This window comes from Podarcis raffonei, chromosome 10 (assembly GCF_027172205.1).
Source record: "Podarcis raffonei isolate rPodRaf1 chromosome 10, rPodRaf1.pri, whole genome shotgun sequence".
Lineage (NCBI taxonomy): Eukaryota > Metazoa > Chordata > Lepidosauria > Squamata > Lacertidae > Podarcis > Podarcis raffonei.
In genome coordinates, this window is record NC_070611.1 from 77,392,009 (window position 1) to 77,406,651 (window position 14,643).

Here is a 14,643-nt window from a genome sequence, read left to right on the forward strand (position 1 = left end):
TTCATTCTCCATTCTTCTAATGTCGGTAGTTGTTCCTGTTTCCATTTTTGGGCCAGCCAGTAGTATTCTTGCTGCAGTTACTGCGTATTGGAAAAGTTTACAGTCCTTTCTATTTATCTCATTTCCTACTATTCCTAAAAGAAAAGCCTCTGGCTTCTTAACAAATGTATATTTCAACATCTTTTTCAACTCATTATATATCAATTCCCAGAAACCCTTCACCTTCTTGCAATCCCACCACATATGGTAAAATGTTCCCTCTTTTTCTTTACATTTCCAACACTTATTACATGTTTTATACATTTTTGCCAATTTTACGGGTGTAATATACCATCTATAAACCGTTTTCATCACATTTTCCTTTAACGCAGTGCATGCCGTAAATTTTATATTTTCATTCCATAATTTTATCCAGTCATTGAACTGTATATTATGACCCAAATCTCTGGCCCAGTGTATCATAACCGATTTAACTTCCTCGTCTTTTGTATACCATTCCAGCAACATTTATACATTTTAGATAAAATTTTGTACTCATTATTTATTATTTCCATTTGAAATTTTGATTCTTTTTCATCAAAACCTCTTTCTGTAAAATCATTTTTAAACATTTCATTAACCTGATAATAATGCAACCAATCATATACATGCTCCTTCACATCTTCATAAGGTTTCATTTTCCATTTTCCTCCTTCTTTTACTATCAATTCTTTATATGTAATCCAGTTCCCCCTTAAATTGACTTTCTTAAGACTCATAACTTCTAACGGAGATAGCCAGTGGGGAATTCTTGGTTCTAATAAACTTTTATACCTCTCCCATATTTCTATGAGAGATCTTCTAAAGATGTGGTTTTCGAAACCTTTATGGATTTTTTTCTTCTCACACCGTAAATATGGGTGCCAGCCAAATCTGTTATCAAAACCTTCTAAATCTAACAAATCAGTCTTTTTTAACTTTATTCGACCCCACACCTCTAGATCTTTCTTTATTCCCTTCCACACTGGCTCATAGTTATTCTGAAACAAATCAAGATTCTTAAGGGTTAACCAGATTCCCAAATATTTAACTTTTTTCACCACTTCTATCCCTATTTGTTGTTGCATTGTTTCTATCATACCTTGTTCCATATTTTTTGTAAGTATTTTGGTTTTTTTCTTATTTAATATAAACCCTGCCACTTGACCAAATTGTTCAACTTCTTCCAAAACTACTTTTGCACTTTCCAGCGGTTCTTCCACTGTTATTACCAGATCATCAGCAAAGGCTTTTACTTTATACTCATTCCGGCCTGCTGACACACCTTTTATTGCTTCATTTCTCCTTATTGAATTTAAGAAAATTTCCAGAACCATTATGAATAACAATGGTGAGAGAGGGCATCCTTGTCTCGTACCTTTTGATATTTTTAATTCTTCTGTAGTCATGTTGTTTACAATAAGCTTCGTTCTTTGTTCAGTATATATCGCTTTTATTCCATTAAAGAATTCTTTCCCCACTTCCATATATTCTAATTTTTTTAACATAAAGTCCAAAGAAATGTTATCAAAGGCCTTTTTTGCATCCACAAATATTAATGCAGCTTGTTTCTCATTCTTGGCTGTCAGATATTCTAACAAATTAATTATATTCCTTATATTATATTTCATCTGTCTGCCAGGAAGGAAACCCGCCTGGTCTTTATGAATAATTTCTTGTAATATCTTTTTCAACCTCTTCGCTAAGATACTTGCAAAATTTTTGTAGTCTGTATTTAGCAATGAGATAGGCCTGTAATTTTTACCGTATTTTTCGCTCCATAGGGCGCACCTGACCATAGGGCGCACCTAGTTTTTAGAGGAGGAAAATACGGGAAAAAATATTCTGAATCAAATGTTGCACTAAACTATTTAAAGCAGCAAAGCAGGTGGCTCCTGTCTGCTGCTTTAAATCGAGCCTCAGAGGAGGGTAGGAAGGGGAACCATGGCTTATCTAAGTCCAGTTAATAATGCTGAGCCTGACTTATGGCCATCGAGATTAGCCTGGCCGTCTCAGTGGAAATCTGGGGTGGACTTTCAGTGGTCAAAGTGTGGTTGTGTCTTCCTGCCCAGCATCTATTTCCTGCCGTCTTTCCCCCCTGCACCCCCGCACCCTGCTTCGAGGGAAGGAAGCGGAGCCATGGATCCTCTGCTCACAACTGCAGTGGATTCCCTCCACTTTGAAGCAGGAAAGTGGAAGAGGAGCTGCTTACACGAGTGTAAGCTGCTCCCCTCCAACTTTCCTGCTTCAAAGGGAGCCCAGGAGGAGGGAATCCGCTGCAGCCGCAAGCAGTGGAGGATCCACGGTCCCTTTCCTTCCCTCCTCCGTGATTGCTTTGAAACAGGAAAGTAGGAGAGGAGCTGCTTACACAAGTGTAAGCAGCTCCCCTCCCACTTTGCTGCTTCAAAGGGAGCCCGGGAGGAGGGAATCTACTGCAGCTTCCCCCACCTCCTGCAGAAGCCGTGCGCTCTTTAACGGGGCTGCGCGGCTTCTCCTGGCTTTTCTGGGAGGTGGGAGGATTCCCCCATCTCGTAGAAAAGCCCGCAGGAGCCGCGCAGCCTTTAAAGAGGGCGCTGCTCTTGGGGGCTTTTCCCTGAGGAGGGAGAAGGGACTGATGCGGCCAGTCAGTCCCTTCTCCCTCCTGGGGAAAAGCCCGCAAAAGCGCACGAAGCTTGTGTGCGGCTCTTGGGGGCTTTTCCCGCCTGCCTCCCCCCTGCATTCGCTCCATAGGACGCACACACATTTTCCCTTGCTTTTTAGGAGGGAAAAAGTGCGTCCTATGCTGCAAAAAATACGGTAACTTGAGTCAAATCAGAGTCTTGTTTTGGAACTAGTGTAATAAAAGCTTCTTTCCACGTCTCCGGCATTTCTCTATCCTGAAGAATATTGTTCACGACTTCTCTCAGCGGTGTAGACAGGATGTGCCTCATTTCTTTATAATAACTTGCTGTAAATCCATCTGGTCCTGGAGCTTTCCATTTTTTCAACTCTTTTATGGCTTCTTTAATCTCTTCCATTTCTATAGGGGCGTTCAGCCTTTCTTTCTTTTCTGTCGGGATCTTCTGCACCTTTTTTTCTTTTAAGAATCTTTCTATTTTTCTCATGTTATTTTTCTCTTTACTATTATATAAATGTCTGTAAAAGTCCAAGAATCCTTTTCTGATACCTTTTGGATTAACTATCTCTTCTCCTTCTATGATGATTTTATTTATTGTATTCTGTTCCTTTCTTTTTTTAATTTGCCATGCCAGCCATTTGCCTGATTTATTTGCAAATTCAAAGCTCCTTTGTCGCAATTTTTTTATATTCCACTCCACTTCTTTATTTATTATCATAGCAAATTGTGTTTGCAGAGCTTTTATATTCTGTTTTATTTTCAAATTGTCTGGTTTCTCAATTAATTTTTGTTCATTGTCCATTATTTGTCTTAAAATTTCTTTCTTGCCTTTCTCTCTGCTTTTATTTTTTATTGAATTCTGTTGGATAAAAAATCCTCTCATCACCGCCTTGCTGGCATCCCACACTACATTCATTTTTGTACCCTTATTACAATTGTTCATAAAATACTCCGCCAGCTTCTTTTGTGCCCCCTCTAAAAAATTTTGATCATCTAGAAGGTAGTCATTAATTCTCCATATGAATGATGGAGTATTTCTTCATAACCTCTAATTTCACATTTGATTGGATTATGATCTGAGATCACTCTTGGTTGAATTTCAACTTGCATGATTCTTGGAGTTAATTCATTAGATACCCATATTTGATAGATTTGCGACATTGACTGATTCGATTCTGCATAAAACGTAAACTGTTTGTCAAGTGGATGTCTCAGTCTCCAAATGTCTATTAAGTTACAATTCTTAATCATGGAGAAAAAAGTATTGGGTAGTTTTCCCTCTTTACTCATTCCTGATGCTCTCAGTCTATCCATTTCCATTGACACTACTCCATTCATATCTCCCATTATTATAATCTTTTGGTCCATATAATCAAACAGTTTCTCTTTTTATAATTTTTTTTTCATATTTGCACATATATCCAGGAAAAACATAAACAAAAAATCCACCACATACCTTATACAAATTATATCCACTTCACAAATCATAAATAAAATACATAACTGAGTTAGTCTCAACTGAGCCTTGGACTTCCCTCCACTCCTTTGGTAAGTATCGAATAAATTATATAGTCGCATACTTTTTAACTCTTTTACATAGGCCTTTCCCGCTGTTAGAGTTATTTCAACCCCGCCAGTGTCACCTGAGATTTAGATTCCATATACATTAAATATTTCTTCCAATTATCATGAAATTTCTGTTCGTCTTGGTCCCTTAATCTTCCTGATATTCTATCAAGCTCAGCATAATTTATCATTTTAACCTGCCAATCACTTATGTTGGGTATTACTTCTAATTTCCAGTTTTGTGCTAACATAATTCTTGCAGCTGTCGTAGCATATAGAAACAAGATCTTGTCTTCTTTTTTAATTTCTTTACCGACCATTCCTAACAAAAAAGCTTCTGGCTTTTTGGGAAATGTATATTTCAAGATTTTTTTAAGTTCATTATAAACCAATTCCCAAAAGCCTCTCACTTTGCAACACGACCACCACATATGGTAGAGGTCACCTTCTACCTCTCTACATTTCCAGCATCTTTTATCCTTCAACTTATAAATCTTCGCTAATTTCACTGGTGTGTGATACCACCTGTAGATCATTTTCCACAGGTTTTCCTTTAGTGCCGTGCATGCCGTAATTCTCATATTCTTGTTCCATAGTTCCAACCACCTCTCAAAGTCGACGTTATATCCAATATCTATCGCCCACTTAGTCATAGCCTCCTTCACCTCCTCATCTTTTGTATACCACTCCAGCAAAATATCATACATCCTTGACAGTGTTTTGTTCTTACCTTCTATAACTTCTACATTAAATTTAGATTTTTTATCTTCAAATCCTACTTTCTTTTTGTCTTCTTTTAGCAGATCATTCACTTGGTGGTATTGCAACCACCCTGTAAATAAATTTTTGATCTCTTCATATGGTCTAAGTTTAATCCCTTGATCTGTCTTCCAAGTTAGTTCTTCATAGGTGGCATTCTTCCCTTCCATGTTTATTTTTTTTATAGTTAACACCTCTATTGGTGAAATCCACCAAGGTGTCTTCCTTTCCAATATATTTTTATTTCTTTCCCATACTTGGAATAGTGGTCCCCTAAAAATATGATTTAGAAAGCCTCTATGAACTTTCACCTTTTCGTACCACAGGTACGAGTGCCACCCGTACCTGTTATCGAAACCTTCCAAGTCCAAGATGTCCCTATTTTCCAATCTTATCCAATCTTTCAGCCACAATAAACACGCCGCTTCATAATATAAACTTAGATCCGGTAGAGAGAATCCCCCTCTTTCTTTTTTGTCCACCAATATTTTCATTTTTATTCGTGGTCTTTTGCCTTGCCAGATGTATCTCGCTAAGGCTCTTTGCCACTCTTTACACTGCTTTAGACCTTTTAGTACCGGAATGGTTTGGAACAAAAATAACATTCTGGGGAGAACGTTCATTTTGATAACTGCTATCCTCCCCAGAAAAGATAACCTCAATCTCTCCCAGATTTCAAGATCTTTCTTAATATTCTTCCAAGTGACTACAGTTATCCTTATATAGGTTAATATTTTTCGCTGATATCCACACTCCAAGATATTTCACTTTCTTTGCTGTCATAATTCCCATCTTTTGTTCTAGTTCTACAATATCTTCCTTAGTTAGATTTTTAGTCAACATTTTAGTCTTATTTTTATTAATCTTGAGGCCTGACACCGCTCCAAACTCTTCAAATTTTTGCAAGGCTTCTTTCATACTATTTTTGGGGTCTTCTAGAGTTAATACAAGATCATCCGTGAAAGCTTTTATCTTATGTTCTTTAGTCCCTACCTTAATCCCTTTCACTTCTGCTGCCTCTCTCAGTCTCTTAGTAAGTACTTCAAGTACTGTTATAAATAACAGAGGAGACAGGGGGCAGCCTTGTCTAGTCCCTTTAGATATGTCAAAAAATTCTGATGTCGAGTTATTTATTATTAGCTTAGCTTTTTGTTCATTATAGAAAGCTTCTATACCTTTTCTAAATCTTTCACCCAGCCCCATCGTTTTTAGATTTTCTGTCAGGAAGCACCAAGAAACGTTATCAAAGGCCTTTTTGGCATCAATGAAAATCAAAGCGGCTTGTTTGTCTATTCTGGTTTCCAAATATTCAATGATATCTATCACATTTCTTACGTTGTCCTTCAATTGTCTCCCTGGAAGGAAGCCCGTTTGATCTTTATGGATTCTGTTATTTAATACTTTTTTAAATCTTTCTGCCATTACATCCGCAAACAGTTTATAGTCGTTATTTAATAATGAAATCGGCCTATAGTTTTTCACCTCTAAGGCATCCACATCTTTTTTAGGAATTAATGTAATATAGGCTTCCTTCCAGGTATTCGGGGTCTTCCCTTCTTTTAAAGTATTGTTCATCACTTCACATAGGGTTGGGCTTATTTGATCACTTAATACTTTATAATATTTGGCTGACAGACCATCTGGCCCCGGCGCTTTACCGATTTTCATCTTTGATATTGCCTTCCTTACCTCCTCCTCTGTAATCAGCTGATTTAATAATTCTTTTTCTTCGGTTGATATCTGTTGTAAATGATGTTCTTTCAGATAGCGTTCTATATCATAGCCTGTCTCCTTACCTCTTTTATATAAATCCTTATAGTATTTCTGAAACAACCTTTTTATTTCATTTGGGTCTTCCACTATCTTATCTCCATCCCTTATCCTACAGATCATATTTTGTTTTTTCCTTTCTCTTAGTTGCCAGGCCAAATATTTCCCTATTTTATTAGCAGATTCAAAACTCTTCTGTTTCAACATTTTAACTTTCCACTCAATCTCCTGGTTTACTATCATAGAAAATTGGGCTTGTAATAACTTTATATTTTGTTTTATAGTCTCATCACCTGGCTTAGTAGTTAATTGTCTTTCATTCTCCATTAACTGTACTAAAATCTCCTCCTTCTTTTTCTCTTTTTCTTTTCTTTGATGGCTGTTTTTCTGAATTAGAAAGCCCCTCATGACAGCTTTCCCTGCGTCCCAAACCGTTTCTAAAGCTTCCCTTTATTTAAATTCCACTTGAAGTACTCTTCAATTGTTTCTTTTGCCTTAATCACTATCTTTTGATCATTAAATAGAGATTCGTTCATTCTCCATCTAAGTACTCTAGCCTCTTTACCCTTTAACTCTAAATATACTGGGTTATGATCAGATATAGTCTGTGGGAGAATTTCAGATTTGATTAAGTTCTGTATCAATTCCTTAGTGATCCAAATACCATCTATTCTCCCCCAACTCTGGTTAGGATTTGAGAAAAAAGTATATTGTTTTACAGTAGGGTTTTTGAATCTCCACGCGTCAATTAGTCCCATATTATCAACCAAATCAAAAAATGTCCGTGGTAACTTGCCTTCCTTAATCTCTTGTTTTCTTGTTGATCTATCCAGATTTGGTGACACCACCCCATTAAAGTCACCCATCACTATCATTTTTTTTATCCATCCACTCTGTTAACTTAATACCTAATTCAGAGAAAAAGACTGCTTTTCTGTCATTAGGTGCGTATAGATTGGAGGGGGTGGTGGGAGAATTAACAGGAAAAGTTAAAGATCTATCGGTAAGAGCCAAGGTGTTTGAGGACTCAATGAAAAGGGTGCAAAAAGACACGAAGGATAATAAGAGGGATTTGGACAGGATTAAAGTAGAAGTTAAGGAGATAGGTAAAGTACAGGAAGAATTGTTGGATAGTATGGCAATGACCCAGATGAGACAGAATCAAGCAAACCTGAAATTTAGAGGGTTCCCAGAGGAGACAAATGAGAACATAAGATCTAAAATGGTGAAAGAGCTGGCAAGCTGGTTAGATAGAAAGGAAGAAGAGATAAGCTACTCGTTGGCAAATAATTTTCGGATAAAAACAAAATCAGCTAAAGCCAGGGGGAAAAGATTGCCAGGAGATGTATTAGTTATGTTCAATTCGATGGATATGAGAAACGAAATACTGAAACAGAATTATAACAAAAGGTTATATATTGGAGGAAATCCAATTATCATATACAAAGAGATTCCTTCGAGATTTCTTCGAAGGAGGGATGCCTACAAAAAATTAACTAACCAACTGAAGAAAAATGGGACCCTATACAGATTCCGAAAGGAATTTCATTCTATTTTAAGGAAAAAAGATTCAAACTGTCCAACCCTTCAGAATTAGAAAAATTTGCAAGAAGATATGAGAAATAATTCGGAAAGATGGTGGGGGGGAGGAGGAGGGTGAACGATCGGGGAGTGGGGACAGAGGCGGAGAGAGTGGAGAAGGAGAGAGGGAGACAAATTCAGGACAAGAGAGGGAAGGAGAAGAGATAGACGATAAAAAACAGTAGATTTAATCTAGACTTGTTATCTTATTATTTGCATACAAGTGATGGCTCTAAAAGTTCTGACCTGGAACGTGAACGGACTCAACAATAAAAATAAAAGGAACCAGATTGCGCATATTTTACTAAAAAAGAACCTCGACTTAATCTGCCTACAAGAGACTCACGTAATAAGAAAGCATAAGAGAATTTTAAGCAATAAGAGATTAGGATTGGATTTTGTGGCTTCGGATAGAGTTAAGAAACGAGGAGTGGTTCTATATATAAAGGAAAAACTTGATCCAAAATTACTGTATAAAGATGAACAAGGGAGAATGATTGTAGTACAGATTATGTTTCAAGGAGTAAAGATTATTGTCGTCAGTTTCTCTTCCAAATCTTTATAAAAATCAGTCTTGTTTCCATTTGGTGCATAGATCCCGACTGTTATTACTTTTTCACCTTGCCACTTGATCTGGATTGCAATTATTCTTCCTTCTTCATCTTTGAAAATTTGCTGAGCTTCAATTTTATTTCTTATATACAATACCACCCCTCTCTTTTTGTTTTTGTCTGACGATATAAATTCATTTCCTAGTCTTTTGTTGATCAAAACTCTTCTATGTCTTCTCGCCACATGTGTCTCTTGTAAACATATTATATCCAAATTTTCCCTTTTTAGATATTGTTCAATTTTATTCCGTTTTTTCCTATCGTTCATCCCATTAATATTCCAATTCCATAATTTTAATGCCATCTTGGTATCCTAATTAATTAAATTTTATTTAAAATTTTATAATCTTTCTTCTTGTACTTCTTCTTCTTCTGTGTTTCTTCCATCTTCTTCTTCCCCCTCTCCCAATCCACTTTCCCCCGTAGCTCCTGCTCCTGCTGCTGCACCTCTTATTTCTTCCTCTTCTGGTCTTAATTCCTTGTATCTTCTCAGAAACTTGCTTGCTTCCTCTGGGCTTGTGTGTTTGTGTTTCTTACTTTTATAGAAAAAAGAGATCCCCTCTGGAAATTCCCACTTGAATTCTATTTTGTTCTTCTTTAAAATTTGCACCAATGGTTTATATGGATCTCTCAGTTTCAACAGTCTGATCGGTATATCTTTAAAAATAATTATATAATTCCCATCGATATTCAATCTTTTCTCTCTGTTCTGCAAGATCATATTTCTCATTTCTCTGTCCTTGAATATAATTAGACAGTCTCCCGGAGATTTCCTTGTCTTAGTTGTTCTTGCCTTCATTCTAAATGCATTTTGCACTGTCATAGCTACCTCCTCTGGTTGAAGTTCTAACCATTGTGCTATTTCTGCAATTAATATTTTCACCCTGCATCTCTAGTACGGCTCTCAACCTCAAATTAGTCTCCCGCTGCCTCAATTCATTCATAGCAATCGCATCCAAGACTTCTTGTGTTTTATTAATCTCTGACATTTCTACCTTTATTTTCTCCTCTTCTCTCCTCACTTCCCTCATTTCCTGTTTTTTCCTCTTCATCCCCTCCTCCAACGTTTGTGTTCTCTTAGTCACATCTTTCAATTGTCCCTTTAATTCATTTACTGTTTCATCATTTTTTTTCTAATTTTTCTTCTAATTTGGCCTCTAATTTTTTTTCACTCTGCTTTATATCATTTTTAATTTCTCCAAACATTTTCAATATTTCTCCCTTAAAATCTGACTCTTGTTTTGAGCTTCTCCTATCTGCCGGTGTCCCCCCTTCACTTGTTTTTTTCTGCTGGTGCGACATATCTTTTAGTCTCTTCACACTCCTACCAAAGTTAATTAATGCACCAATATTAGCACAACCAGTATATAAGGCCCAATACAATATTTAGCAAAACCCAATAACATATAAAAACTAACACCGAACTCCTCCAATCAATATATCAACTCAGGTATTTCCTACATCACAAAATAAATGGCCAGAATAAAAATAAAATATAACCCAATGGAGATACTCTTATTATCTTAAAAAATCCCAAAAGAGAGAATATAATCGTGATACTACTTTTAGCCTTTTTGTTAGGAGAATTCACTAATTCACAGTCCTCAAATTTCAAATTTTTGCCAAGGTTTCAAAACTTTTCACTAATGAAGAGATGATAGAAAGACGAAAATCTTCTTGCCACCACTTAGGCTAATTCCAATCCGTCATTTCGAAAATAAAATGCAACAGGGGAAAAAAAGGACCAAACCATAAAAAAGTTAAAAATAATATATTTTCTCAGTTTTGTTATTGCCAGTTATTTTAGATTTTAATTATACTCCAATTATAATCCAATGTAGTCTTCAAACTCTCCAATCCCAGATTAGTCCAAGGAAAGAAGTAGCAGAAAACCATAAAATAAGTCCCACAAAAAAAGAAAAAGGGAAACAAAAACAAAAAATTATATCCAGAGCAGGATTCTTCTGAGGAACGATCTCAATCAGTTACCAGCCTTATCCACTCGTTAAAACCACTCTACGAAGCTTCTGCAATGGTGTTATACTCCAACGACAAGGGAAGGAAGGGGGGGAAAGGGGGAGTGGGGGGAGTGTTTTTTTAGAAGTTAATTTTGACGCTCACCATCAACCCTTAAAACCTGTGGCATTGTTCAATTTCAAAAGTCAGATTATTATAATCTATTACAGAGCATAAAACTTCCCCTTTTATCCGTTAAAATATTCACTTCTCCAAAAACGTTGCTGGTATTTTTCCAGAGTATAGCAATGTAACAGTGGCGACGGAAGTCCTTACATCCAGTTGCGCAGTTCTTTATTAAAAGTGAAACTAAGAATTCCTTCTAATCTTGTCTCTTTCTTTCCCCCACCAACACACCGAAGATTTGCCAAAAATAACAGTCAAACGTCCCTCTGCTTCCTCTTCTGTTTCTTTTTTATCTTACTGCTAGTTCTTAGCTATTTTCTTAGCTTAGAAGTTTTAGAGGAGAAAGCGGCAACGACCGCTAGCCATTACTCACACAGCTTGCTCCCGCTCTGCTGACAGTTCTGCGTCTGTTTTCAATTGCAGATACAGCTGAACTCCACATTTAATTCTTTTTGCTCCGAAACCTTCCTTTAGCCTTGAACTTCCGAATTCTATCCCAATTAGGTCCGAATTTCTTAAGCTTGAGTGTCGGTCGCTTCCCTTGCAAGTTCAGGGCTACGCTTTTTAGAGGATAGTTAATGGCTTCCCTCTGCCTGCTTCTCTCTCCACCGTACTCTTCACCCTTACAGGGCTACCTGACGGCCAGGCAATTTGCAAATTGGCTTGCCGGGAACCAGACCCTCAATGTTCTCCACTGAGGGTATTTTGGGGGGCTACTGCACCCTGCAGCACCCCTTTTTTCCTCAAAAAGCACGGAATCTCCCAGCCGGGAAGATTCCCACTTGGGACAGGTTCGCGCTCAACAGGAAGTCCACGTACTTAAAGATTTTTTTAAGCTCATTATATATTGATTCCCAAAAACCCTTCACTTTCCCACAAACCCACCAGATATGATATAAGTCTCCTTCTGCCTCACCACACTTCCAACACTTCCTATTTTTTATTCTATACATCTTTGCCAATTTTACCGGTGTGAGGTACCACCTATATATCATTTCCCACATATTTTCCTGTAAGGCCGTACACGCCGTAAACTTCATATTGACATTCCATAATTCACGCCATGCTATATTCTATATTATATCCAAAATCCATGGCCCACTTAATCATGGCTTCTTTTACCTCCTCATCTTTAGTAAACCAGTCCAGTAATAAGTCATACATTTTGGACAAAAGTTTGTTGCTACCTTCTATAATATCGATTTGAAATTTTGATTTCTTTTCCTCAAATCCCAACCTTTTTTAATCCTTTTTTAGTATCTCATTAACTTGGTGGTGTTGTAACCACCCTGTCAATAGGTTCTTTATTTCTTCATACGTCTTTAACTTAATCCCCTGCTCCGTTTTCATAACAAACTCTTCATAAGTAGCTCTCTTTCCTTCCATATTAGGTTTTTTTGTAATTAATATGTCAGTTGGTGAGATCCACCAGGGGGTTTTCTTTTCTAAATTTTTTTTATTTCTTACCCAAACATCATATATGTTTGGGTTATATGTGGACTTTTGCTTTACCATACCACAGGTACGAGTGCCACCCGTACCTGTTGTCAAATCCTTCTAAATCTAGAAGGTCCGTATTCTCTAGTTTTATCCAATCTCTTATCCATATTAAGCAAGCTGCTTCATAATAAAGAATCATGTCTGGCAAGGAAAAGCCACCTCTTTCTTTTTTGTCCACTAAGATCTTCATTTTTATTCTTCGTCTCTTTCCCTGCCAGACAAATCTTGCCAATATTTTCTGCCATTCTTTACATTGTTTCAACCCTTTGATCACTGGTACTGTTTGGAATAAGAATAGCATTCTAGGTAAGACATTCATTTTAATCACTGATATTCTCCCTAAAAAAAGAGAGTCTCAGTCTATTCCAGATATCCAAGTCTTTCTTAATTTCTCTCCATGTGGTGTCATAGTTACCTTTATATAGATTTATGTTTTTTGCTGTCAACCATATTCCCAGATATTTGACTTTGTTAGCCGCTGTGATTCCTGTCTCTTGTTGCAGTTCTTCTGTTTCTTCTTTGCTTATGTTTTTCACTAACATTTTAGTTTTGTTCTTATTAAGTTTAAACCATGCTACTTTGCCAAATTCTTCTATTTTTTGTAGTGCCTCTTTTAAGCTTTTCTTTGGATCTTCCAAAGTTTATACTATATCATCCGCAAACGCTTTTATTTTAAAATCTTTATGTCCAACCTTAATCCCTTTAATTTCTGGATTTTCTCTCATGGTCTTGTTGAGTACCTCTAGTACAGTTAAAAACAACAGGGGGAATAGAAGACACCCCTGTCTCGTCCCTTTTGAGATATCAAAAATCTCCAAAACATTATTATTTATAATGAGTTTGGCTGTTTGATTGTGATATATTGCTTCTACACCCTTCATAAATTCCTCTCCTATTCCCATTATTTTTAAATTCTTTTTCATAAATTGCCAGGAGACATCAAATGCTTTCTCCGCGTCGATAAAAATCAACACTGCTTGTTTATCAATTCTGTTTTCTAAACATTCGATAATATCTAATACCATTCTCACATTATCTTTCAGCTGTCTCCCCGGTAAAAAGCCAGCTTGATCTTTATGGATTACTTTGTTTAGAAGCTGTCAGGGAACTGACATCAGAGATCAACGGAGAGGGAAGTCGCTCCGAGGATGCAGGGGAGGGAACCAGCAAGGAGAGAGGGAGAGCTTCCGCTGGGGAAGGAAACCAAGGTGACACCAGGAAGAAAGGGGAGGCTGAGAGTACTTCGGAGGGAAGGCTCCGAGACTCTTCCAGTGAGATCAGTGGGGAGAGCGCAGGACCTCCGCTTGGCACGCCTACTCTGCGCAGAAGGCTTCCGCGCAGAGAAGCTAGGCGGAGATTGGGGGTCAAGGAATTTTTATGTTGGAAGAAGTTCAGGAAACGCCCACTGACGGATACTGGCAGTGATTAAGACAGTCGCGTTTGCAAGGCGCTGTCAAACCAGGGAAAGTTTGAGCTATATAACCTGCTTGGAGCAGTTTGGAGTTTTACGCATGAGCAACACCATTTCCCATTACACTAAGGCTTCCATTTTCACTAAAGCTCTTTCCACACTCCATGCATTTAAATGGTTTCTCCCCTGTGTGAGTCAGTTGATGGTTCCTAAGGCTTCCACTATCGCTAAAGCTCTTTTCACACTCCATATACTGAAACGGTTTCTCCCCTGTGTGAGTCCGTTTGTGCAATTTAAGGTTTCCACTCTGACTGAAGTTCTTCCCACACTCCCTGCACTTAAAACATTTTCTCTCTGTGTGAGTCTGCTGGTGTGTTCTAAGTTTTGCAATGAAAGAGAAGCTCTTTCCGCATTACATACCTTCTTTCTTTTTTGTGTTTTTTTGGGTTCTTTCTTTTTTGTGTTCGTTGATGTGAACTATGTGTGCTCATTCAGTGAAGCATATTCCACATTTCACACATTTTAATGGCTATTCCTAATGAAACGAACGGTGCCCTGTCCCCTGCAATTCTGTCTTCTCCATCACCTTTTTCAGAGTGGACAGAAAGCAAATCCTGTTTGGGTTTTAAGAAAGAGAACACAGGGGGGAAAAGGACACATCAACCGCC

The 14,643-nt window shown here is 37.4% G+C and overlaps 3 protein-coding genes across 6 annotated transcripts in view; 1 reads left to right on the forward strand and 2 right to left on the reverse strand.

The window, feature by feature from the left end:
• The window catches only part of LOC128421706 (zinc finger protein 883-like), a 268,891-nt gene that overhangs the window by 229,974 nt on the left and 24,274 nt on the right, over nt 1–14,643 (forward strand). The gene's annotated exons all lie outside the window — the stretch shown is intronic.
• LOC128421728 (oocyte zinc finger protein XlCOF6-like) overlaps nt 1–14,643 on the reverse strand; it is a 226,920-nt gene that overhangs the window by 117,368 nt on the left and 94,909 nt on the right. The window lies entirely within an intron of this gene.
• LOC128421727 (zinc finger protein 665-like) overlaps nt 1–14,643 on the reverse strand; it is a 28,527-nt gene that overhangs the window by 12,908 nt on the left and 976 nt on the right. The gene's annotated exons all lie outside the window — the stretch shown is intronic.